Source organism: Sinohyriopsis cumingii, unplaced genomic scaffold (genome assembly GCF_028554795.1).
Source record: "Sinohyriopsis cumingii isolate HCF-2022 unplaced genomic scaffold, ASM2855479v2 utg001747l, whole genome shotgun sequence".
In the NCBI taxonomy this organism is placed as follows: domain Eukaryota; kingdom Metazoa; phylum Mollusca; class Bivalvia; order Unionida; family Unionidae; genus Sinohyriopsis; species Sinohyriopsis cumingii.
Window position 1 is genome coordinate 635,837 of NW_028316043.1, and position 26,604 is coordinate 662,440.

The 26,604-nt window shown below is 33.9% G+C and overlaps 1 long non-coding RNA gene across 4 annotated transcripts in view; it reads left to right on the forward strand.

Annotated features, from left to right (window-relative positions):
• LOC149771647 (uncharacterized) overlaps window positions 1-6,095 on the forward strand; it is a 331,773-nt gene extending 325,678 nt beyond the window's left edge. For 2 of the 4 annotated variants that reach the window (XR_016418198.1, XR_016418197.1), the window contains 4 exons: window positions 4,373-4,569; window positions 5,070-5,227; window positions 5,424-5,530; window positions 5,983-6,095. This is a non-coding gene — a long non-coding RNA (uncharacterized LOC149771647). Of the gene's footprint in view, window positions 1-762; window positions 4,570-5,069; window positions 5,228-5,423; window positions 5,531-5,982 lie in introns of those variants that run through there. The other 2 variants (XR_016418196.1, XR_016418195.1) reach the window with 2 other exon arrangements.
• Window positions 6,096-26,604: the final 20,509 nt, after the last annotated feature.

Genomic DNA, 26,604 nt, shown 5'->3' on the forward strand with positions numbered 1-26,604 from the left:
ACATGTCTTGTACTTTGACATGGACAGTTGCATTTATATCGATCACCCGAGTCAACAGCACCCTGACATCGAAGGAGACCGTTTAGGAGCCTGGACAGACAAGCACCCCGATGACAAGATTCTAAGTTTCGTCAGTGGTGGTCCCAAAAATTACGGCTACGAATACTGGGACAAACAAGGAGAAGTGCACACGAAGTGTAAAGTGAAAGGACTTACTCTGAATTATCGTACCAGTCGAGTGGTCAACTTTGGCGTATTGAAAGAAGCCTTGCAGTCTAGAGAAGTGACCACCTATCAACCCAACAAGATTGTACGTTTACCCACACACCACATCGTCAGTCGACCCTTGGAAAAAGTCTATCAAATCGTGTAGCAGAAGCGAGTGCGGCTTCCCACCCACTTTACTTTGCCGTATGGACATGTCGGTATAAAACATTGGTTGTAAGAGGATAGCCACCCACCAGAAGGATGACTTCGCCACAGCAAGAATCGAGTGAGAAATCCAGTGAGAACTCCAAGTTCAAACCCTACCATTTTCCAGTCTTCTTACCTAACTATTGTGATTGTGCCCGTCGATTGGACACGTTTCAAAAATGGCCTACAGATAGGGAAGGATTACCTTCTTCGTATGTTTTAGCTAGAACAGAATTTGTCTACTTCGGACCTGAGTCAGGATTGGGATACGAAGTACAGTGTTTCACTTGCGGACTGAAGTTACCAATGGATCTATGTATCTACAAAGATTCAGCTATTCTGGAACATACTTGATGGTCTCCGCACTGCCTTTACCTTTCAATGGCCTTTCCACCCATTAAACTACGGTACAATTATGACGGTACCTTCCAAAACTAGACGTAAACACATTGCATCCTATTTCATTGTTGTTTCTTTTCCACATAATAGCTTATTTTTTATAAAATGTTAAACTTTACTAATCTTTTTTCAAGATCACTTTAGTTTGCAAAAATATATCTTGTCATTTATTGGCATTCTACATTGAATTTTGTAAACTAGCTATAAACCTGACCTAATTACTCAACTTAACTGCTGACAGAAACAGTCTACAGTAAATGTATTTCATTTCTATAGCTCAATGGATAAACATTACATCTTTTAAAGCTGTGCACAGAATAGGCCGACATATCACGAGTCAGGAAAACATGGGGGTGGTATCCCCTGTGTCCAAAATTAATATCATTTTGAATAGAATATTCTAGTGACAATTGCCTCTTTTCAAATGGTAAGCATTGCTTTTTTTTATTTTCGTCAATCTGTCAAATTCGGTATGCATTTTGCTTTAATATTTGAGATGGAAACCTTAGGTGCATAGAAATGTCAGACAGCATTGTACATCATGGATGGTGTCCAACATACTTTTGTGATCATAAAACAAAATGCCATTGTTTTAGTTATGGCCACTGATTTAAAAAATATTCATCCAAGCTAAATATAATAATAATAATAATGAGGACTTTGTATAGCGCCTAATCTTTAGAAGCTCTAAGCGCTTTGCAACATTAGACAACATAAAAACATACACAATGATATGATTACAAAAACAAACACCATGAAATTAGAAAACATAAAAAACATGCTGAGAATATTTAAGGTAGTTAACATTATTAAGTCATTAAGTTTGTTTTTGTAGTCAGAATAAGTAGTTTTGAGAGCACTCTTGAATGGGATCACTGCGTCTTTGTGTCTAAGTTCAGTGGGCAATTCATTCCATGTTGCTGGGCCCTGGTATGCAAAAGAATGCTGTCCATGTGACTTTGTTTTCATAGTGAGAATAATGAGTATATGATTGTCGGAAGAGGAGTGTAAGTATCTTGCTTGTGTGTACACATAGGTGAGGTCGGATAGGTATGTTGGACTAGAGTCTGTCAGTGAAACGTAGCACAGAGAACTAATGTTGTGTTTGATTCTGGATCGAATGGATAGCCAGTGTTGGGTACAGAGCAGCGGGGAGGTGTGCTCTGATTGTGGTACTCTAAGTATGATCCAAGCAGCTATGTTTTGAACTTTTTGAAGTCTCTGCAGTAGATATTAAGATGAACCAGACAGAATTGAGTTACCATAGTCCAGTCTTGAAAGCAGTAATGAACACACAAGTGTTTTAGTGGCATCAACTGAAAGATATCTGAGAATGGAGCTGATGCGTCTCAGCTCAAGATATGCAGCCTTGCATATGTTCATGACATGTTGGTGCAATGTGAGAGTACTGTCCAGAGTAACACCTAGGTTTTGTACTGATTGTGTGAATTTAATGTTGGTGTTGCTGATATTTATTGTGTGAGGTAAAGGATGTGAATGAGAAAGTCTTTGTGTTGTAATCAGAATGGCCTCAGTTTTATCATCATTCATCTGCAGCTTGTTACAAGTCATCCATGATTTCATATCAGAAATGCACATCTCTACACCTTGGATGGTAGCATCAACTTCAGTTGGGTGGCTAGATTTGTATATTTGGGTGTCATCAGTGTACAATTGGTGAGACACTGGATGATGATCTATGACACTTGAGAGCAGCTGAGTGTATAGAGTGTAGAGAACAGGTCCAAGAACAGACCCCTGTGCAACACCACAACATAGATCAACTGGGCTGGAGTATAATCTATTTGCAGACACAATTTGTGTCCTGTGGCAAGGGCGATATGCAGATTGTACATTGCTAAAAAGACTGTTTGAATTCAGACAAGATGCAAGCTGGGATTGAACAACCTTTTGTAAGATTTTTTATATGAATTGGAGATTAGAAACCGGGCAGTAGTTCTTTAAATCCTTATGGTGTAGTGTTAGTTTCTTCAGCAGAGGTTTTACAATGGGAGTTTTGAAAAATGATGGAAATTATGCTGATGAGAGAGAGGTATTAATAACATCAGTTAGTGAAGGCAATACTGGATCTAAGCACTCAAGCAGCAGTAATGTTGGAATTGGATCAAGTTCACATGACTTTGGTGCACTCTAGGATGATTATTTAAAGATGAAAATCTCGAGTGGAAACCTTTCTGGTCAGCCATCTCATCCAAAACCTCCTGAAATGGAGAGTATTTTGCAGACTCCAAGATTTCCTCTTATCCTGCTGGTATGTTCTATTTAATTTATCTGGTCTCTTTTTATTTTTTATCAATTGCTTTTATACCATGCCACAATTGGAAATTCTTTATCAAAAGTATGTATAAATTTCATCATTTTTCTGTCTGTTTAATAAGATGTGTTTAAGAGTACTTACTTACTCATGATGCTGTATATATGAGATTAGATGTTTTGTTAAAAAAGAATGCATTTTGTGATATATTGTATCACTGCTTTATATACAGTGGTCATTGCAACCAGTATGCATTTTGTTTACATGTCAAAAAATCCAGTCTGATTTCTTTGTTTCTTTTTTACTGCAATTAAGAAGTAGTGATAATCTTTATACTCTTAGCTGCATCCAGAAGGACAACACCATCACCATCCCCATCCACTCTGGAGTGGAGAATATAAAGATTTCTCTCTGCCAGTTCCTTTGCAAGTAGCAAGTATTGAGGTTGGAAAAAAAATGTACATTATAGAATAATGAAACAAATACTACAGGTGTTGACTTTTATATAATCTCTTATTTCATTTACAGCTCTCTAAATACGAGTAGGTCAATTATACACTGTATTTATGAATTTAATTCTCATCTAAGGCAGTAGAACTGTTTTATGTTTGACAAAATGTTGGGTAATTTGTGGCCATACACTAAAAACACATTTTGTAGCATTTAAAAATGCTTATGTTCAATGCACGTAAAACTCATTGGTTTGTTGTCACTTCAGTTGATAATAGTCTTGTCATCTTGTAGACATTTTGAATGTTAGTGTTCAATGCTAAGGTCGTATACATTGATTCAACATCAAAATTTGTTTGCAAAATGGAAGATTATGACATGAAAGCACAAGCTCTTGTAGCTTAGATACTGTTATTTCAGAACATTGTGAGATGTTAATTAATTAAATTATAGGTCATAAAACATACTGTTCAAGACTTATTTGTGCAAATAAACAATGAATTGTTTTTCATTGATGTGTCGACTGTTCATCATTCCATTGGTTTTTTTATTTTTCTTTCTGATGTATACCATTGTCTTGTGTAAGTCAGACGCCTAAACCATCTACATTGAATGCAGACTTTACAGACACCAGCAGTGAAACAACATATCCAGGGAATAAAAAAATAAAGGATTATAGGGAAAAGTTTTCATATAAACTGTACAAAAACCATGTATTTCATTTCATAAATATATTTCATTGTTAAACCCATGTTCACTGTACAGATCTTTTTAAGGAGTTTATAATAATGATCTTGATCTTTCAAAACTAATTTCATCACAAATCTGTTACAGATTTCCAGTTCAGTGTACTTATGAAACTGGACACAAATATTGAGAATTTGTTGGAGCAGCTGGCCCTCCAAGTTCATACACAAGGCCCAGACACAGAATATAGAGAAGAAATTCTTGCAATGCCATGTGATTCAGTGGAGGAACTAGAGGGCCTTTGCCAGAGGTTGGAGGAGAATCCCAAACTTTCCAAGAAGATGGTAAATTGGGGCTTTATTTTCTATTTAAAAAAACTGTTATAACCTTTATTTGCTGTTGTGAACCTCAATATGCATTATGCAAGTTCTGCAGTGCCTGTATAATTATTTTTGGGGGTGGGGTGAACATGTAGTGGTCGGCTGTTTTGTCTTACGGATGTAGGCCAAAACATGTTTAGAGATGAACATGTAACAGGTATTTTACTACATATACACTATTACATATTATGTGGCTACTTTAATTCAATCCTTGAGTGAATGTCATTTATGAAGTTAATAGATTCACGGTGGTTAATTTGGTTTATAATTGCTATTAGTACATTGTGTTGCATAGTTAATGTTATCAAATTTTTTTCAAGTTAGAGAAATTAAATTTGCTTGCAAAACCATGGCAAAAAATAACTATATACAAGCATATTTTGTCACATCGATCATGAAATACTACTACTAATAATAATATCAAAATCAAAAAATAGTAATATTATTATTATTATTATTTTCAGATATGCTACTTGAGCTCCCTTGGCAGGTTTACAATTGGGGATAGTGTCTGCAGGATGATGAAAAAGCTTAAAACAAAAAGACTGGCCAGAGTATAGTCCAAAGGGACGTAAAGGGAAAAAAGCATTTCAAGAGCTTGTGATATGTCAGGTTTTGATAAGTAAGTATGGCTTGATTTAAATTGTGTTTTTCATGTGACTTGCCAGAGATTTTTAAATGAATTGATAAAGTAACTTGAGACCACATTTCAAAGTACATGTTTTAAAAATATTCCATTGATTATTGCTGGCATTTAGAAAAATGCAATGCATCCTTTGTTGTGAAACTTATTTTAAAACATTGTATTACTCATGCAGAAGCCTGCTTGAAAACTAATGGCAAAGCAAAGGCAAATGGAATGGAAGAGACCATATCAGAGACCCTCAAATATGCACCCAACCAACGCAGAATGATAAAAAACAAGGTAATCCAAATGACTCTTATTTCATCAATATTGGATTCAATTTTGTCTTTTAAAGCATAGTATTTGCAAAGCGGATGCATTTCTAAACTGATAACAAAATCAGCTTATCCTATTGCCCAGGACTATCAGAGCTAGAGTCCAGCTAACTACAATATGCATATATCTTGTCTGATCGGACAAGTGCCTCCATTTGGAATTTTTATTCACATGAAATATTTGGATGAAATAAATTCATCTTTGTGCAAATTGATTGCACCATCCACTTGCCAGAAATGACAAGTAAGTGCAAAGTTATCTTGTATCATGGCTTAACGATAGTAAGGGAAGCACAAGTGCAGTGAAGAAAATTTCATACATTTTTATAATGCTGATTAACATGACTTCTGCATATGTAACTAGTGCTGAGATGATATGACTTTATTTAAGCATTACAATTTTGTTTTAATTTGCAGGTGCCTGAGCAGAAGAAGTAATAGATAAACTTTACAGTGGAGTTGGAGACTGATTCTGATTCATAATCTTAATTAAATCTAGAAAATAAACATTAAAGTCATATTAAAATATCTGTTGTATTGTTTCCTTCTTTCATTTTTCTCTTAAAAACAAATGTCTGAACCTTTAGTCTGTAAATTCAGTGGATTCCTTATCAGCCCATCTACTTTTACTTTACACCATGCTACTTTAAAAAAAAAATGAATTATCCCCATTGGGGTAGGTCCCCCCAACCCCCCACCCTACTTTGTCAACTTACCTGCCACATTTAAATCTAATGGAAGGCCCTGCTGTAAAGCCTGTCAGTAAAACTACCCAACAAGAGGATTTCATGCATTTGCAACTCCTAGATGGATGGTAATGTTTTCATTTTTGTAATGTAGATTTGGACATTCTTGCCACCAGTATGGAATATGTGTTTCAGAAACACAAGCAGCTTTCATCAGATTTGCATATAGGTTTTATATGTTGTGAGTATGTTGTAGGAAGTTTTTTTAAATAACATCATATGAGATGATGCCAGTGGAAATGGCAGAAAAGTGTCTGTATTGTTCACCAACTACACCTTGTTCTTACAAAATGTGGCTGTTACACATTCCCATGATGATGTCACTGACAGCCATCAGTGAGGAATGCCCCAACAGGCGTAATACAAATTGCTTCCATTGTAATTGTTACAATTCCATTCTGACCACTCCGGTGTCCTAGTGGTTAGAGCGTCCGCCTCAGAAGCGGGAGGTCATGGGTTCAAACCCCATCCAAGTCATACCAAAGACTTACAAAAATGGTATTAACAGCTACCTCGCTAGACGCTCAGCATTAAGAGGTTAGTGTTAGGACTGATCGGCCTGGTGTCAGGATAATGTGACTGGGTGCAACATCATACTACATGTTTGCAGCATGATGCCCCAGTGCTATACATCACTATAAACTGCCACACTGCAGACATCGTAGCAATATGACTGAAAAATTATTCAAGCTACCTTAAAAATCCAATCACACACACACAATTCCATTCTACGATCCAGAACCAACACTAATTCCGTACTACAGTTCTTGCATTTCAATCCAATTTTGCTTTTGAAATGTAGTGCCACTCAATTCATAATGAACCCATTCATTTCAAACACTCGCAAATACTTATTATTCCTGTCTACAACTGAAAAATATCTATATAAAAAAACGTGTAACTGTGTTTTATGCAAGGGCATGGAGATGCATCAAAACTTGCACCTGAAGCTTGAATAAAACCCCGACTGTGGATAAGACTTTACCCATTGATTACCCCAGCTTGGGGATAAATTCCGACCGTGGCGATTTATTATATATCCTATGACTGCTCCAGCTTGAGTGCAAAATCCAAGCACATCCCTAAAAAGATAACAAGTATAGCGGCTCTTTACCTTCTGTAAATGCCACTTGAGCTTCCTGATGCTGTTGTATCTGCCATTTGACAGAATCACGAATGTGGATATATTTCTTAATTGCCTCTAGTTGTTGAGCTAGTTTAGCTGTATGAAATTCCTTTGTGCAGACTCACTCATTATTAATATTACAACAGTGATTTAATTACACATCACCTGTCAGCACACCGATGATAAGTCAGTTATTTTATAACACACCAACAAGCTTGCCCCTTGCACCCCCCCCTTTTTTTTTTATTTGGGCACCTGTGGACATGAATCTGCAAGGCTCAAATTGTCATTTTTAATATAAGATCTCAACATTTTTAAGGCCTTAATTTTAAAGACATCCTTAAAACCCTCAAAGGGTTATCAACTGGATCACCAGCCTTCGTTTAGAGTAACAGCAAGTATATATATATATATTTAGGTCATAGGAAACACAATAAAAATGTTTGATTTAACAATGACATATTTGCCTCAGGTCTGTGATCCTGAAGTGAATATTAACTGTCCATTTATTTTCTTGGCTTTTCTTTACTAGCAAATTGATTATAGAGATTTCTGCAATGGTGAAGGCAATGTAAAAATTGGTTACTATAACATACTTTTTACGCCATGTTTGAAAAAATAAATCCAATGGAAAGGTTATAGTCTGAAAATCTTCATTAAATTAAGTTAATATAGGGGAAAAAACTTTAAGAGTTCATAAATATTTTTCAGTGCTGAATAAAGATATAACATAACACTTTCTGCTGTGATTTTAATAGTTTCTGAGAGCATGAAAAATTTCTAGAACTATAATGTATAAATGTTTTCAAAAGATTATATTAATATGAGGGAAAAATGTGTTATGAAATAAACCGACAAGATCTTGTATGAATTCATGTTATCTTTAAATATGATATTTGTGTGAAAATATCTGGAAGAAAAAACAAGATGGTGCCACTCACACATACAATGTGGTTGCCACAGTAGCCATATTAAGAAACTTTTTATCGCTACTTCTGAATGGATAATTGTGTCAGCGTGTCAACATGTGTACAAAATACTTATGTTGATGTCTAGCAGGTCCTGAATGAGAATTATGGTGCTGTACAGACATCCTATAAGGCCACCAATGTGGCCATCCTGAAAATCTTTGTATAACTACTTCTCCTGAATGAATCGTCATATCAGTGAAAGACTTCTTATGTCTAGTTGGACGTAAATGAAAATAGTGCCAATCTAACCTCCAATATGGCTGTTTTAATGGGCATCTGGAAAACCCCTTCCTTGCTACTTCTCCTAGATGGCTGGTCATTTTGACATTGTGCTTTCACTAGATGACCTATTTGATGTCTGGTTGGCCGTAAATATAACTATGCATATGGTTTTGATGTCTAGTTGGTCCTTAATGTGGTTTTTGCTGCTCATAAACTTCTAATGGTATTATAGTTGGTTCCTTAATGAAACTGCTGTACAAAATTAAAAGGCCTTCTCACTTTCTATCAAGTTGGATACAATTATCTTTACCAGCTAGGATTTCTTGATCCTCTTTTTTATACATCAACCCTTCGCATATGTAGTTAGCTAAAACAGTATTTTGAACAATTAATTGCCCTCTTGCAAATAAAATCCCAATTGCATGCTTTTACCAGTGTGAGAGCTCCTTATATAAGTAGCTAAGTATTCAGTAACTGAATTTCCACATCCACATGCATCAACTCAGAATTAAAAGTTGCAAAACATATACAAATTTGAAAATCTTGAGACATGTGTCACTTTGCATGGTGGGTGTTATGATTTAAATGCAACAAGGAAATTGAATTAGGGTTAATTTCTTTAAGCTGTATTCAATCATGGGGCCCTGGATTTTAGAATTGTCTAGGCATACACATCACTAATCAACTCTCTCTAGTCCAACCAATGTGTGTATATGAGAAAGCTTGCCAGTAGCATTATGTGTGTTGATTTCTTCCAATAAATATGTTGGCTGCCATGTAAAGTCTGTGATGTCCTGAAAAATGGTGTTAAGCTCCATACAAGCAAGCTAAACAATCAATGATATAATGGAACAGTAGACACCATTTTAGCTAAATATGCCAAGAATTGATTTAGAGACTTGGTTAGTGATGATGACTTAAAATTGGCAAGGGATTAAAAAGATAAAAGAAATGACCTTTCATGGCACTGTAATATAACAAATGAGGGAAAACAAAAGTTTATTGCATTTGAACCTTTTGTTTTTTCACAGTTTCAATTTAAGTCATAAGGCCCCTTATTTTGCCTTACCAAACATATAGCAAGTTATTACCTCAAGCCCTAGCACTAATAATGCCTCACAAGTAAGCAGTCTTTTATGAAGTCTCAGGTCTGAGTATATGTCTAGCAATACTTATGTCCAGTTTGTTTATAAAATTCTTTCTCACATGGTACAGTTTTCAGAGAGACACGATAAATTCAACAAGTGTGGTAATGAAGGGACAGGCATTCTTTATTTATGCACACATCCCAAAGGGACATTGCTATGTTTGAATCAACACTGAACTGAAGAATGGAGCATCAGTTGCATCAATTAAAATATTGTGGCCCACACAAAATACTGCAAGGACTATAATCAATTTATGAGTGCAATGGACATGAATTACTGTAGCAGACTGAAGGAAGTAATCCGAATTTATTAATATCTTGAAGCTAAATATAGTAAAGTTTTCATCTATAATCTGTGGAATCGTTTTTGCACACAGTTTGCAGGATTTGTCTTTGGGTCATCGTTTTTCTTTTTCTTCATCTTTCTAGCTTATGGTATCTTGATAAGTCTTATGGTGCCGTGCAACTGCACTTGATGATTACCACAGCCAGTGACAATGTATCAAATCTTCTGGGATCAGATGATTCAATGCAAATTCCACATAACCTATCACCATCCTCATGTTTGCCATCTGACTTACTAAGTTATTTTGCCTAAATAATAATAAAAACAATCTGGTCTGATGTATTGATAGCGTTCTGAATGACCATAATATATTCTCTGTATCTACCCTAGAAAATCCTGAGTGGATCGCTGTTTGGTTTTAATAAACCAAAGTAATCCAATGAAAGGCATTTTACAGACACAAGTGTCTGTTTCCTGTATGCAGTGATTAAATGATAGTATTATGTCTGTATTTTTTTAAAACTGATGATACATATGATCACCTTCAATGTGCAATATTAGTTATGTTAATTAACGAGTGGGCAATATTTGAATTTCAAAGATAAAAGTGTATGCCATGATCACTTTAGTAGGATGATTTGTCAAGTGAGGTTATCTTTTCTGTTTGAATAAATATTGTTAACTAAACTATTTTTGCAAGTTACGACATAAGAATGATTCAAAGAAAGAAAATTCATTAAATTGAACATATAAAATGTAATACTGCAACAGAGTCTAGATGAACTATTTCTTCAGAGACACAATCCAGACTCTGTGGCAGCAAAATTATCAAATAGGACACAACTAAGAGACAATCACATTTTCAGTCACAGTGGTTTGACAATTATCAATGGCTTGAATTCATTGACTGTGAAGGCAAAGTGATTTGCAGTTACTGCAAAAAAAGTTCCCAAACTTTCACAGATTTTAAATTCTACCAGTGGACTTGTAAGTGTAACTGACAAATTCAGGATTTAATCAAGCAAGTCTCATGATAGTATTATACCTAATAAAGCAAAATGTAGCACAGTATATTCATGACACTTAGGCCAGCATGTACAAAATATTCCTCAAGTTACAGTTGCTAGCACTCCACTAAGAAATGTCATTTTATAATAAATAAAAATGTAATGGAAAAAAAAATCGATAAAGTGATTGCACTCTTTAACATAGCCTACTACCTAACTCAATAATGAAAATGATTTGGTTCATTATATCTTTGTGTTTTATGGAATAAATGCATACATCTGATTGAATTTTAGGCAAGAGACTGAACTTTTGGGTTAAGTTAAAATGTATGTGGAACAAATGCATTTTCTAAAACTACTTGTATCAGTGTGCATTGTGACTTTTCTTTAAGATAACTCTAAATGGTGCTGGGTATATATCATTTTCTTCAACTGCACACTGTTGTCTTCCATTTGATTTGATGACTTACAGCTATACTGTCTACACAGTAGGCCTCAACGTCAGGAAAAATTCTGTATACTTCAGTTACAGCTGAAATAAGTTTTGCATTAGTACCTGAATCAGACAAAAAAGGTTGTGTTCTGGTGTGTGAATAGAAATGGCTAAAAGTAATATAGACAAAAGCCATAAGAGTACACAAGTTACATATGAAAACCACCAATTCACTTGCATGTGTGGCATACAAATTCAAAGATTTGCTTCATGTTTATTTGTGTACACACATTGTTCAACTCATAAGATATTTTAAGAGCTATTTCTCTGTTGTATGCATAATTCATTTACAAATGTGATTAGTGGGCCACACCGAAGGCCATACTGTTAGTTCACTTGGCAATATGGTAACGTCAGCTGAAAAGCATAATCATCCATTAAAAGAGCATTATGATATGAACATTAGGTATTTAGGACATATAGATTTTTCTTTTCCAAATGGAGTCCAAGTAATTATTGCCCAATCCAGGTATAATTTTGTACACAAGTAAAGAACAAAATAAGATAAATCTTCATTTATTTGCAATTGACAATACACTTCTTAATGAATATACACTTTTGCATTTATTTTGTATCACTTGAATAAACAATATTTCTTTCAGTTCATTTTAAACTTTTATTTTATATCACTTGAGTAAACAATATCTCTTTCGTTTCATTTAACACTTAGAAACAGGTTCTTCCAGTTACAATAATCAACTCTGGAAACAATAAACAAACTGGAACTTTTGACCTAATTATATTACATTTACTAGGGTTAAAACAATAAATTCCTTAACATAATAAATTAACAGTTCCAGTTAATCAAACACAAAATCATCTTTTATACAGGGTGTGAACTGTTACTATTTACAGGATAAAGCTTATAGTTTCCAAATTGATTGAAGCTTACATGTTGCAGTTGCTGGCACATATCTATTTCCAGCATGGTTTGCATACATTCCACCTTTAATAATTTTGTTACTTCGCTACCCCACCCCATTCAGTAACAAGTATCAAAAATCAGGCTCATTCTAAGGCAAAGTCTGTAACTTGTGTACCACAGTCATCAGAGAGACAAAGATGCAAAACTTTATGATACCTGTCAAAGGAAGAAAACAGTTTGTTGTTTACCCAAGTTTTGAACCAGTTAACTTGAATTCTCAGACCATCAATTGCTACAGCCCCACTAATTACAATTGTTAGGGAATAATGAGAACTCACCTTCAGTTACCTGTGTATATATATAATTTTAATAACCAAGAATACCGGATGTCTGGGAACATTATAGCATTCAATGGTAACGTCAGAACTGAGATGAGAGAATTAAACAAGCATAGTACATGACATAATATATCCATAAACTATTGACTGGGAAAAATACTACAGAACACCATTTCTGCTGGCAGTAAGATGTTGAACCTATATGTCATAAATATCAGGTTGGACATCTAGGACCAGTAATATTCATAATGGGCAGTACCCACCCCCCACCCCCCACCCCCCAAGTGAGAAGGGCCTGATTTGTAATCTAAGCCACCCAACCTATCACAGCCTTTATAGTACTTGAAACAAATATTGAGTAATAGTAAAACAAACTCTGAAAGTTATTAAAACCAATTTGTTATATTTCCATAACTCTGCATAGTTAACTGTGCAAGCAGACTTAAACATATCAGTGTATGACAGTTAAATTGAGCGATAGCATCGATTAACAGAAGCTACGAATTCATCAACAAGCAGTGAACAATCATCTTCACAATAAATGTCAAACATTAGCATCCATAAGCTGTCAAGACAAGTTGTTACACTGGATATATAATCATCCATTTATTTCAAACAAGCTGTGAAAAACGAACCTCACGTCCGTTATATGTACGCTGGCCATTGCAAAGGATGCTTTAATAGATTAATGTTTATCGTCGTGTCTTGACAACCATTTTGCGCGCGCACACCGGAAAGTCATGCTATATATTTGTTACTTGTGAACGTATTCGTGGGCAGTACGCTATATATTGTTCCCGTGGCCGTATTCACGGGCAGAATGCTATATGTTTGTTCTTCGTGAACGTATTTTTGGGCAGTTACTTTGTCATCTTCAACCTAAAGGTCAAAACTGCCCATGAAATGTATATATCTGCCCACGAACCGAAAACATGAATAGGACTATAACATAAGTGTATATACTTATTTTCAACATATACATAATTACTATGTAAGAAATACAACCTATGTATATGTATTTTGATTTGAAATGTAAACTATATCATGTCCTTCCCGTAAACCCACTTTCGGGATGACTGCCCACAACGCACCTAAAACGTGTATATATATATATATATATATATATATATATATATATATATATATATATATATATATATATACCCATATGAATAGATTTCATAAAGCATGAGGAGAGAAATAATAGGAAACAAAGCATTAAATGGATTACACAATTCCTCCTAACATATCACTATATCTTATAGATATTGACATACTATTGCAACATTGTGTCATTGACAATGTGAACACTGAATTAAAATCTCATTAGACTTTTACACCTGACCGGTACGGACACCACGTGCTTCTAGGTTACTTGGCACAAGTCCAGTTTTCTTTAATTCTCTCACTGCATACCCCCGTATTATCTCCCTTGTGCAAGAGAGAGAGAGAGAGAGAGAGAGAGAGAGAGCGGACTGTCGAAAGCAGAGATGATTTGATGCCGAGTTTATGAGTTTATCCTTTCACTAGATGGTTCTACTTATTTATATTATTCGGTAATGGTGGGTGTTTTAGTCAGTCGTTGAATATTCATGATGTTATTGAATAGTAAACACTAGAGAAATGTGCATGACGTCCAAACTCTGCATGATAAACAACTATGCTGAAGAAGGAATCACAAAAGATTATTATGTATAATTCCCATTTACTAAGCATTTACTATCCATTCATTCCCTCAAGTGTAAACATGTTCGTATTTTATTCAGAAGCTTAACCACTCGGAATATACTAAAGTCATTCTGTTGTGTTCTTCCAGAACTGCTGTTGTTGACTAAGGTTATATCTTTTTCGCTGTAATGACTATAGCTAACGTACTTTAAACAAAATATGACTAACCATATAGACAACGAAATATGAAAAACTCGATTGTATTTTCAGTACATCATTTGTCATGCACATTTGTGACTTGTGATTAGGTAGTTTACTTGTAATATGATTACCACAGGTAAACATATTTTCTCGTTAAGGCACCGTCTTAATGTGGCAGATTAACGAAGGATAACTAAAATAAAATATTATAAACGCATGGTTAATCTAGTTTTATGACCGTTTTATTTTCTGTACAGTGTTTGAAAATTTAAACTATTACACATAAATGATTTATTAAAATAATATGAATCACTACTTGGAGTACTACCGTGTTGAAGATGTTTGGTGATGTGACAGATATGCTGTGTTTATCTAAACTACAAATTTACAAAATCAAAATTTATACATTTATATCAGTGTCGCATTCTCTGTTCTAGGAAATGAAGTCGTTTGGTTTAGCTGCGGTCTTCGTACTTGCCCTCGTCATATCGAATGTACTGTCTGATTGTCCGGAAGGGTAATGGCATATACTTTATATGTAGTATCGTAATCACTCGATCTCAGTGTGTAGCTGAGTACATAAATAACTCAGATATTATATGACTGCACCCATAAATTAAATTTAATATAGACGTACAGAGCGTTCCCTATCATAAGTCATATATTGAAGATATAAAGAATTTTGGTCACTTGGCAAAAGAAAAATACATGTATGAAACGAAAGGTTATTTCTTTAAAAACACCTTTAGTAATCTGAAACTATAAAATATGTTACAAAATAATTGTCAAAGAGTACTTGTTCCTTCGATATTTTAGATATATGGATTTCCTGGAGGAACGGAAACAATGCAAATTTGGCTATTTCCACTGATTTCCATACTTAAAGTGATGTTTTGCATTTTCAGCAGCGAAATTAAAGACTTTGATATGAGTTTCTGAATATATATCCGAGATATACAGATATATATATCCATTAGTATTCTAATGTTAATAGTAAATCGGTGGCTTAAATTCGTGACGACCATATATAATTTACATAATTCAAAGTCTAATATACCTTTTACCCTTTTCAGAGGTTGCGAATGTGGTGCAATTTGTCTTGACAGCAGCAGCGAATGGTGCGAAAGTGACAATGACCCAGACTGCTCGTACAAGAAAGGTTGTTTTGACAGTTACATCTTTCTATTGTTCCCTTCTGTTCTTTCCGGAAGATTGTTATAATTCTGGTGCTTTCAAACATTCTACCACTAAAGCTTTTCTTCTGCTGTATCAGTTAATATTAGTACAAATGCTGCTGATTTTTCACGTAATAATGTCGCTTTTTGTGATTCTGTTAAATTGCATCCCTACTAATAATAATACATCCAAAATTGCTGGCTGCTACTAATAATATTTTTCTATTATTACTACTCATGCTGCTACTGAGACTGCTGTTAATACTAATATCTCCACATCTGGTCTTGATTATTAGTTCCATCACTGTAATAATCACTAACAATACCAGCAACGTCGTCATATTAATCATCTTTATCCTTATACTCTTCGTTACCAATTTTACAGGCTGCATGCTATATGACAGATTTCTAGAGCTCGAAGAGACTAAGGAAATCTTCTGCAGGGTGTCACGTCAATTGTAAGTAAAAGAAATGTTGAGTTATTCTTGGAATGCATAATTGTAAAATGAGCACACTATGACTCATCTACAATCATATTAAATGTGTGTTTTATCTGTGTTGTGGAAATATTAGTGAACAAAAACAGAGTTGATCTTAAGTTGTGTACTTTAAGTGTCAAGGGCTATGGAATTGGCTTAAGCTGTGTATGATGAATAAAATATCGAATTGCTGTTAAGCAGTACAGTGTATGTGTCAGCGAAAGAATGCAGTAAGGGATTGGGTTTAAGCTTGACAAAGTACGTGTGGACCGACGAATTGATTGTGGGATTGGTCTAATGCAGTACAGTGGAATTGCATTTTGACTTAGGGATTACCGGATTGGTCTTAAGCTAAGCAGTGTAAGTGTATGTGGATCAACGGATCACGGGTATGGTCATTTGAAATGGATGTCAACACATCACTCTACACGCTATATTGAGATATTATTTACACAACTGTTACATTATTTCGTCATTAATAGTGTAACATTGGAAACATTAAATATTCAATCTATTCCATGACAACGGATTAGTTCGAGAAAGTGACTCTTAACATCCCTATTGAAACATTGAATTTGTGGCTTCTTGATCTGTCTACCAACCTATATACTTGTGTATGTATGTATGTATGTATGTATGTATGTATGTATGTATGTATGTATGTACGTATGCATGTATGGATGTATGTATGTATGTATGTATGTATGTATGTATGTATGTATGTATGTATGTATGTTTTCATCTAGGTCTTTCTCCTTGCATATCGATGCTTTATATGTAAATATTGTGCTGCATCTTTCCTATGGTTTCTGCTTTGCATGTGCTTTAGGGTCAGTATTTATTATGGCATGTATATTTGATTTAATTTATATCTGATTTAACTGTTTGTAAGTTTTAAGATCTTTCTTTATTTTCATTTCATTATGTCACAATAATTTAGTTCTGTTTGCTAGGAACTCGATACTGTTTCCAGAAAATAGTTTGACATTGACTCTTCATGTTTGTGAATACATAAAGCTGGCACAGTTCCAGACCTTAATTCAAAATTAGTAACAGTGATGTCAACAAGACTTTATTTCAATTTATTTTTATTGTAGGAATAATAATGCTGAGGCTATGTTGGCTAAGTGACACTCGAGGTGTAAATAGGTTTTAGAGAAGTAAATAGCCAGTTTTCGAGCTATATGTTAATTTTCTTCAGATTATATGGGTTATAAAAGATTATTTCGTTTCTCTGGAAATATTTTTGTGCTGAGACATAAATCTTAAACAAAGACATTTCTTACCAATTTTATTCGGATTTCCAACACCGGAGTGTTACTTTTTGAGTTTCTACAAGGAACTGTAGACCACAACATAATACAGGATACATACAACATAAGTCATTGCCTTCCATCTTGGATTCTTCGTCGGGACGCGAACTTTATTTCATGATAACATTTCAGTATTAGAATTTCTTAAATTTTATTTGTTTATTATTCTTGGATCATTTTTGGATTTGATCCTTAAACTGTGATTCTTTTTTTTTCTTCTATTTTGCTATATGTTTTCAAGGATATAAATAAATAATTTGTTAATATTTTCAAAGCTTGTTGATTTCACTCTTTCTTGTGCTTCTGTTTATTCGAGCCTAAACATGTACCATAAGAATTGGGACACTTTACCTTTCATGTATTTATTACGTTAGAGATTCATGTAGAATAAATTAGAATGTGGACAAGTATTACATTCACTATATCATTTCAGAATTATATGTGCTTCACTAAGAAAAAATGTTACAAAACATTGTGAGTTTTAAACGATTAGTATGATGACTAGTTTTATAGTGGTTACAGTGGGTTTCTTTCTTAGGTAAAGTAAAAGGATGCGCGTTACCTATCGCTCGTTGTTGTATGTGTTGTGTTTACTTATTTCCATCATTCTTTCTTACTCTAACACAGAATGAAAGATGGTATATTTAATTTTAGACTTTATGGGATAATTGGTGTGGGCCTCAAGATGGTCCAGCTGAAGAAGACTATGCATCGGTTTGGAATAATAACCCAAACTACAAGGAGCAGTAATTGACGTTACATAGATAATTTGGAAGAAAGAGAGATCTTTTAAGTGTTTTGACCGGGCTGATCGCCATGACAGAGATATATATGATACACTGGGATGAAAGTTCCATTCGAACACATTTTCTTCACAATTCAAAGACATCATATTTAAATTAGGATTCATTTTAAACGAAAATTAGTATGATAATACGTTTGAAATCCCATTTGGTTCGATCAACAACTTCGTGCTTAACTGGCATTGGTCCTCTGATATCCTTCAAAGCTTTATTGTTTGCGTATGTTTTGAAACACATGTAGCATTTTAATACACTACAAAATACATTGTTAGATTTTATAAGCGTTTGTTTCCAATCAAATGTTAAAATGCGATTTGCGTTTAGCAATATCGTTTGAGTAAATTGAATGTTTACACGTACCGCAATCACAATCATGTATACTGAAGAAAAGCATCGAAATTTGAGGTATGTTCAAGATTGCCTGATAGTTTGGCTTAATATCTTATTCATCTATTATGGTCTTTGAATATAGAGATTGGAATACCATATAAATCATCAGACACGGAATACAAACGAAATATAGATCGGATTACACTGCATCATTACCTTGATGTTCACTTGCTACATCTTTATTTGATTAATGATATACATAAACCTCACTTATTGTAACTTTTAAATTTGTTTTGAAACTTACCTGTTGGAAAAAAGTTGTGTACCTGCGGAAAAAGATCTTTCGAATAGAATCTTTTAGAGCATGCATTTTGCATTTAATTGCTTATATAAGTATATCCAATATCATGTACTTTATCTACCTATGGACCATGTGTTTCAAAATATAATATGTTTATAAATATAAACAAATGTCATTGAAACTATAAATAACCCGACGCCACCACAGTCGGCAGCCGATTAAAATAATCAACCACAAATCAGAGAATCTGATCTAATTTCAAAATATTAAAATTTAATTCCTAAGCTGACAATGGAAGAAAGAACATACTTACGAATGCAGTGAGTGTCATGTATTGTTCCTAGTATATAAAGTATAATTAACAATGTGTAGTGCATATTCTGGGTTTGCAATTTGTCATAGATTTTTATAGAAACGTAGCTAATGTCTATATTAATTTTGGATTTGTATGCGTCTTTAGCCAATCTATTAAAAGACCGGGTCTCTTTTCGAATCCTGTAGGTCACCCATGTTTAGACCAAAACAGAAGCATATATTGCACATTAAACTTGTGTTAAATGCTATTCGTCGGGTTTATTTCATTTTTAACTAGTCTTCTGTATATTTTATACTTCTTAATATAAATGCAGCACTATTTTAAATGAGCCATTGGTAGTAATTACTATGCCTCTATATGTGTATTGGCCAACCATCTTAATATTAATAGAATGAAACAGAAATATATTTTTCCATTTTTCACTGTACAAAGCTGCAATATGAAGATATATTTTATTATTCAAATTTCAGTTGAAGTTCTAATTTGAGGAGTAAGACCCGAGATTGTCCACCCCACTTTACAACAATTAAAAAGATGTGGACAATATAAAACTATCCACCAACGGCAAGAGATATGTTAGTCTGCGTGCCAACAGCTTTTAACCGCGAAATGTCTTGTTGCGGGTATTACAAAATGTGCTGAATACAGAAGACGAACATGTGCATCGTTGTTTTGACATCAATATTAGATTTTATAGTTTTGCTGAATTAAGACTTAAATTTTAAACGATATCTTTCCATATTTTAACGTTGATTTTATCAAAATAAAGGTCTTCTCTCAGGCCCTGTGTTCATTCATTTCATAAAACGTATATTACTCGTCCTTTCAAATATTTCTTAACAAGATTTACTAACCTTTGGAACTCTTTTTATGAAATATGAATAACGTTCTTATATAGAAATATATTGGTCTCAAAATGTATGTTCTATGGTAAAGATATTTCTTTTCACATTTGATTAAACTTTGAATATAGCGACCGACTTTATTTCCTTTAAATATATTAGAACATCCACCAATACTGATGTGTTTTAGTCCATTGTTATGCTTTCAAGTTGATATTTAGAAACCGGGAAATAAATTTAATTGTTTTAGTATGCATCATGTCATAGTAACGTTTCTATCGATAATAAAGGATATACATGGTGTACCAAATTGTCTGATAGAAACCATATGTTGAGCTTCTGTGCTGATTTATGAGGTAATAAGGCATGACTATATTATTTTTATTCTACGATTTTAGGAAAGTGTTCTGTGTTAAGCATTTCGTATCGGATTTTCATACTGTTTTGTTGGTAAAAATGTAGATATGACCATGACCATTGATTTGGAAAGAAGACATTACTTGAAAAATTAACTGTCCAACATAACGATTACGGAGAATTTTGAGTTAATATTTAACCCTAACCCTTCCTCCACCAGTTATACTATGTATAGCCTACCTTGTGTTGAACAATGGCGTTAAACCCTAGAACAACAACAACTTCATCGATGTAAAATGATTGACTGTTATAACCTCACCTTTAAAATAAGCAAGCAACATATAACATTTTATTAACTAAGCACATATTGATGATGTAAGTGTCTGACAATGTAGAACATGAACATGTAAACTTATTAATTAGTGGGGTTTCATTAAGAATAAATGGACTTCAAGAAGCAGCATAAAATATATTATTAAATTTTGAAAATAATCCTGTAGCACCTGCATATCATCGTTTGAAGCCGGTTTACAAATATCACAGGTAGATTTTATAAATCGGTATTCGATCAATTACTTCTCCCTGGAACATCTTGATTTAAGTAGAAAGTCTGTTGTTGATTTCCATTTTCGAGCATCTTTTAATTCAGGTGCTGTTCGTAGTTACAGAGCAATTGCTATTATACATCTCAACATAGCAACGTTACTTGAATGTGTTGGTTGGTGAATGAGAGTTAGTGATGCACCAGTAGGAAACATGTAATTAAATCCCTCATCATATTATAAAAATGTCATATAGTCACGTTAATGTCAGTCGGACACCTGGTCAAGTGAAGGAATTGTGGTCAAAACTTACAAGTAAATGCAAAACAAACAAATTATCATTAGTGGCGGTCCAAACAAAATGTCTTTAATGAAGACTCAACTAAACAATTTCGTTAATGACTCAATTAAAACAGTTGGTATATTTCCACTTGATGCTGCTCTACCAGCGTTAATAGCAGCTCCAGCTCCAGCTGTAGCAAAAGCCTCTGCACTTAGTGCTGTTGGAACCGCCACCGGAATGGCATTAAAAAGCACCAGGTTAGGGATTTGAAAACAGGGGAAAGGCCTCAGATTACTAGGACCCCTTTATCGATACGGAAACAGTCTGAGGCCTCCAGGAAAACTTCCCTGATTCTGTGTATGTCTAATTTTGATTTAATTGATGCTGCTAATAAAACTGAATATCAAACATTTTGGAGGTGTTTTTATGCGCGATCAATTACCGAAACAGCTGCACGATGTTGCAACAGGCATTATAAATCTTGATAATAATTCAAGGCCCGGTACTCACTGTGTTGCATAAGCATTTGATTCACGCGGGTCTTTTTATTTTGATTCAAATGGTCTTCCTCTGTGAAAAGAATTTTCAAAATGCGTCAAGAATAATCCTTTTTGGTATTCAACATTACCAACACAAACACTAACTTATCCGCCAATAAATTGTCGTGAAGTAAATAATGCGCTCGATGCTATATCTTCATCAGCATTACCACCTCGTAACGTCGGGCACGATTATACAAGTAGCCGTTAATCGTTTTAAACACATCTTAAAGTATAATGGTATATATTTACGGAAAATCTTCTATCAAAGACAATGAAAAAAGCTGTTATCGATTTGTCGAATTCCGTGACTAAAGATGAAATCGCTGATATTATGAACCTCAATAGAGTTGACCGAAATGAAGTTGTTATATTTAATGATAAACACGATGTTTTAAATACGAGCAGTATCAAATATCAAAATTGATTGACACAATTTGTAGGGTTCTAAGCGCTACTGAGGATAAGATCCCAGCATTTACTGTCAGTGGTAGAATCAGAGACTCCAGTATGTCAATCGCGACTATTAGAAATGAAATTGCAAAAGGTGTTGCAAATCGTTCCCGATCTACCAGTGAAACAATGACAGGAACTCAGCATACATGGAAATAAAATAGATGTTTTGAGAGATTCAATATCTGATGAAGAGCCGCAGCAAAAATATGATGACACAGTAGATACTAAATTAACCACGCTGCGAGCTGAGTGTAACTTTCATGTAAATTGTTTACAAATCTTCGTAGAAAGTTTAGAAAATTTTATGAAAGCACAGAGAAAATCTTTGGACGTCCGTTGACTGTTGACGTACATATCGTTGATGTTAATACAAACCTCGGCGATATTAAAACAGCTATATCAAACATTAAAAACAAGGATCCTAAATCATTTTCAGATGATATTAGAAAACGACCAGAAGATGTTATAAGTGGATTTCCTGATATCGTTAACAATTAATCAGATTAAAATTCCCCACAAACAGATAATCAACGTGGTATGTACAGCAACGCCTGACCAAGCATTATGGTCAATACTCATTAAAACCATTAAACATTGCGCTGAGGTGAACGTTATATACATGTTCTCAGTACTCGGTGTTGTAACATTTATAATATCTACCACTAAATTAAAACACATATCGTTGACGAGTATATAGTAAAAGTAAAACAAGATATCGCAGACGTATTTTTATCGTGGTCACAATTGTTTATTCATTGTCTGTTGTGTTGCCAGAATCGGCGTATTATTATCAATAATAACAATGAAATCAGCAGCAGTTGTAACAATTTGTGATTTAGTTGCAACAACAATTGCCGGTTATCTTAATATCTTCGCAAAAAAGCAATTTGTACGTGCACAAATGCAAAAGTGCATAATTATTTAATATAATTACACACAGCGACGTTAACATACTCCACCTTATCATTGTTAATATCAATAAATCTTAGTGATCTAGAAACAGGAGATGTTGAATTCACGGATATGATCAAAATCTACAAAGAAGCAATGACTGTGATTGCTTTAGAAAATCAGGATTAAAATAAGAATGTCAACTCCGTACGAGCTACTTCATCAGATTGGCGTTAATACAAACTCGTCAAAAACTACGATGATATCAGTGAGCTGAACTATTCCAGAAATTACTGTTAACTTTCCAACTGCAATTCCAGTGAAAGAAATCGCACTAGCACAATTAACAGTATAATATAGTTTTCCAAATATCAGATCAAAATGATTCTGTCGATTACAGACGAATAATTCGCTTGCATTTGCAAATAAAACCAAAGATGATGTAACACCAGTTTATCAGGTTTTTACTATTCCTTCATGTGATTATCAAATCGAGCGAATCAATGATGAATTTCAACTCAGAATCAATGATAGGAAAAGAATCCACAATAGCTATAACAGTTCATGAACCACTTTATCAGCTGCAATTAAAATATATTCTCCTGATTGCGTTGTAGATATATATCAGTCATCAATCATATCTGCTTTAGGTTGGCCTGAAATTTCTCCAGAATATTAAAGCACGCCATTACCAAAGCTAATTTATTTCGTCACCAACGAAAAAAGTTTATAACAAGCCCAGAATATCGAGAAGAATATTGATATGAAGTTCATTATTTCTGATGTTACAAAACTTACTAATTTAGGAGTAAGGTTTGTATTCTGTGACTGATAAAGAACGAAAAACATTCCTCGACGAAAATTATACTAAAATTTATTTTTCGAAAATACTTGGTCTGAACATTCTAAATAACTTACATGTCTTTGAAATCTGCTTTCTTCTCAATCACAGTATTATGATGATAATATAAACAAAAAGTCAATGAAACAAAACATCATCTAAACCAGGTTATGTCAGACTTTGAAAATGTCAATAAATTTGTCGTTAAAATAGTAAATTTCCGTAATGACGAAATTATTTATCCTCCCTTTAGTAAAGCAACGCTAAAAGAGTATTTTTTTTAACCATTTTAAAATAACCGAGGCAGATCTATTGAAATTTATACCACGAGGACTTGGTGCTAATGAGCTAAAAAAAATCACTCAACGATCTAATCAACGAGAACTTTCCTAAAAGTGTTGAATCATGAGAAGAGGGAAAAGATCACTACCAGAATCTCTTCTTAAATATAACAATGATCCTTAAAGTGGCGCAGACATATTTCACCAGAAATGTTAAATATAAATTCAACGATTGCACTCAATCTTGTATGTGAAGCAGTTGATGGCAGTTATCAAATAGATCTTGAAAAATCAAATCAAGAATAACAAGGATATATTTCATATACATTTACACCGCAAGTTCCACCTGGATATTTATTGTACAACAACCTATTTATCCTATTTATCTACGATGTCATAATAATTTATTATCAAGAATATATGTCAAACTCATTTATTGACTTTAGGAATTAAAACTTGAATATAAATCTATACGTTAAATCTTAACGATATATATTTGTAGATTGTTTCACAATTAAGTTATGTAATCAGGCGATATTTTATAATGTGTGAGTGTGTGAGACTCGTATTTTTAAAGCATCGCTACGATGTCCGTAATGTGGCAGTTTATAGCAATGTCTTGCACTAGGGCATCATGCCACAGATATGTAGCATGATATTCCACCTGGTGACATTACCCTGATACCAGGCCGACCAGTCCTAACACAAACCTCTTAATTCTGAGCGCCAATCGAGGCAGCTGTTAGTACTATTTTTGTAAGTGTTTGGTATGACTTGGACAGGGATCGATTCTACTACCTCCCGCATCCGAGGCGGACGCTCTAACTACCAGGCTACTGGAATGGTTCTTATATAATGTACAATATGCGAGAGTTTTCATACACGACAAAGAGGAGGTACAGGAAAACGCAGTCAGAACAATAATGGCACAGTCTCAAGCCAATACAGAACAATTTAGTGGTAATATAGTTATTTATGAACACGGCAGCAAAGGCTGTTGACCCAGATGCAATTAAATGAACTGTGGCGAGATCATATTATTATGAGCACGTGTGATGCAGATCAGATTATGAATTATGTACATTCCTGCATTAAATTTGATCAGCTAAAAAAAATATTGTCTAATTTTAAATATAAATAGGATTTCATTAAATTGATGGGTATTTTATCTAAATTAAGTCAGAGTATCACACCATTTCATTAAATTGGAGGCGTTAATAGTACTCAAAAAGTGAAAATCTCACTAAAACAGAAATAATATACATAATCATCATTTACAAAGTTAATAAATATAATATAATCGAATTTACGTATTTAATGATCATTACTTATATTATATAAATTGATGGGGTATATTACCTATATTTTGTTCTGATTATTAGTCAGTTTCATTAAACTGAATGGATTAATTGTAATAAAATAGTACAAATCTCATCAAAAACAGAAAAAGAAAAAACAAATATTATAATTTCGTCTTTGTCTTTGTCAAAAATAAATAAATATATTATAACATAATTTTTTCAATGCATTTCTCAGATGAAATACATGTCAGAGGATAATTACCCAAGACATTGCCGTAACTTTCATATTCAGCAGTGACGTTGTTACTAATACTTTCAAAAACCTTCTTTACTTTCGTCATTTTCTTTTTCACTTTCATTAGCAGCAGCACTTCCGCCTTCGCGATCCGACATATACTTTTTTAAATGCCTCACGCGCTTGTCAAAAATTTTCTTTGTTTCGTATTCGTGAGGTAATTATCATCTAATTTTTTCGATCACGCTTTTTAGGGATACGAATTTTTAACTTCCATATCTTTTACAATAACCAAAGATGTTAAGATAGCTTCTTGTATAATCTATATGAACCAATATTCCGCTGAAGGTGTATATCTATCTTCAAATATACGTCCTTGCCGTGATTCAAAATCAGAAATTATTTTTATTTAGGAACAAGTTGAATTTGTATGCGGTCTTTTTAAAAAAAAACTACATTATTACAGAAAAAAAGATTTTCGCAATTAATTATTTGACACAAAATAAATAGTTGCATGATGGGCGGTTTTCAATAATGGGGTCCCTTCATTGCCTTTGTGCCTTTGATAGGGTCCGTTTGTAACACCTTTCTAATGGTCTTCTTGGTACCTCACGAGTTTTTTTTTGGCCGACATTCTTTCTGAATGTTGTGTGAGACTCCTCAAATTCTCCCATAGACATACCC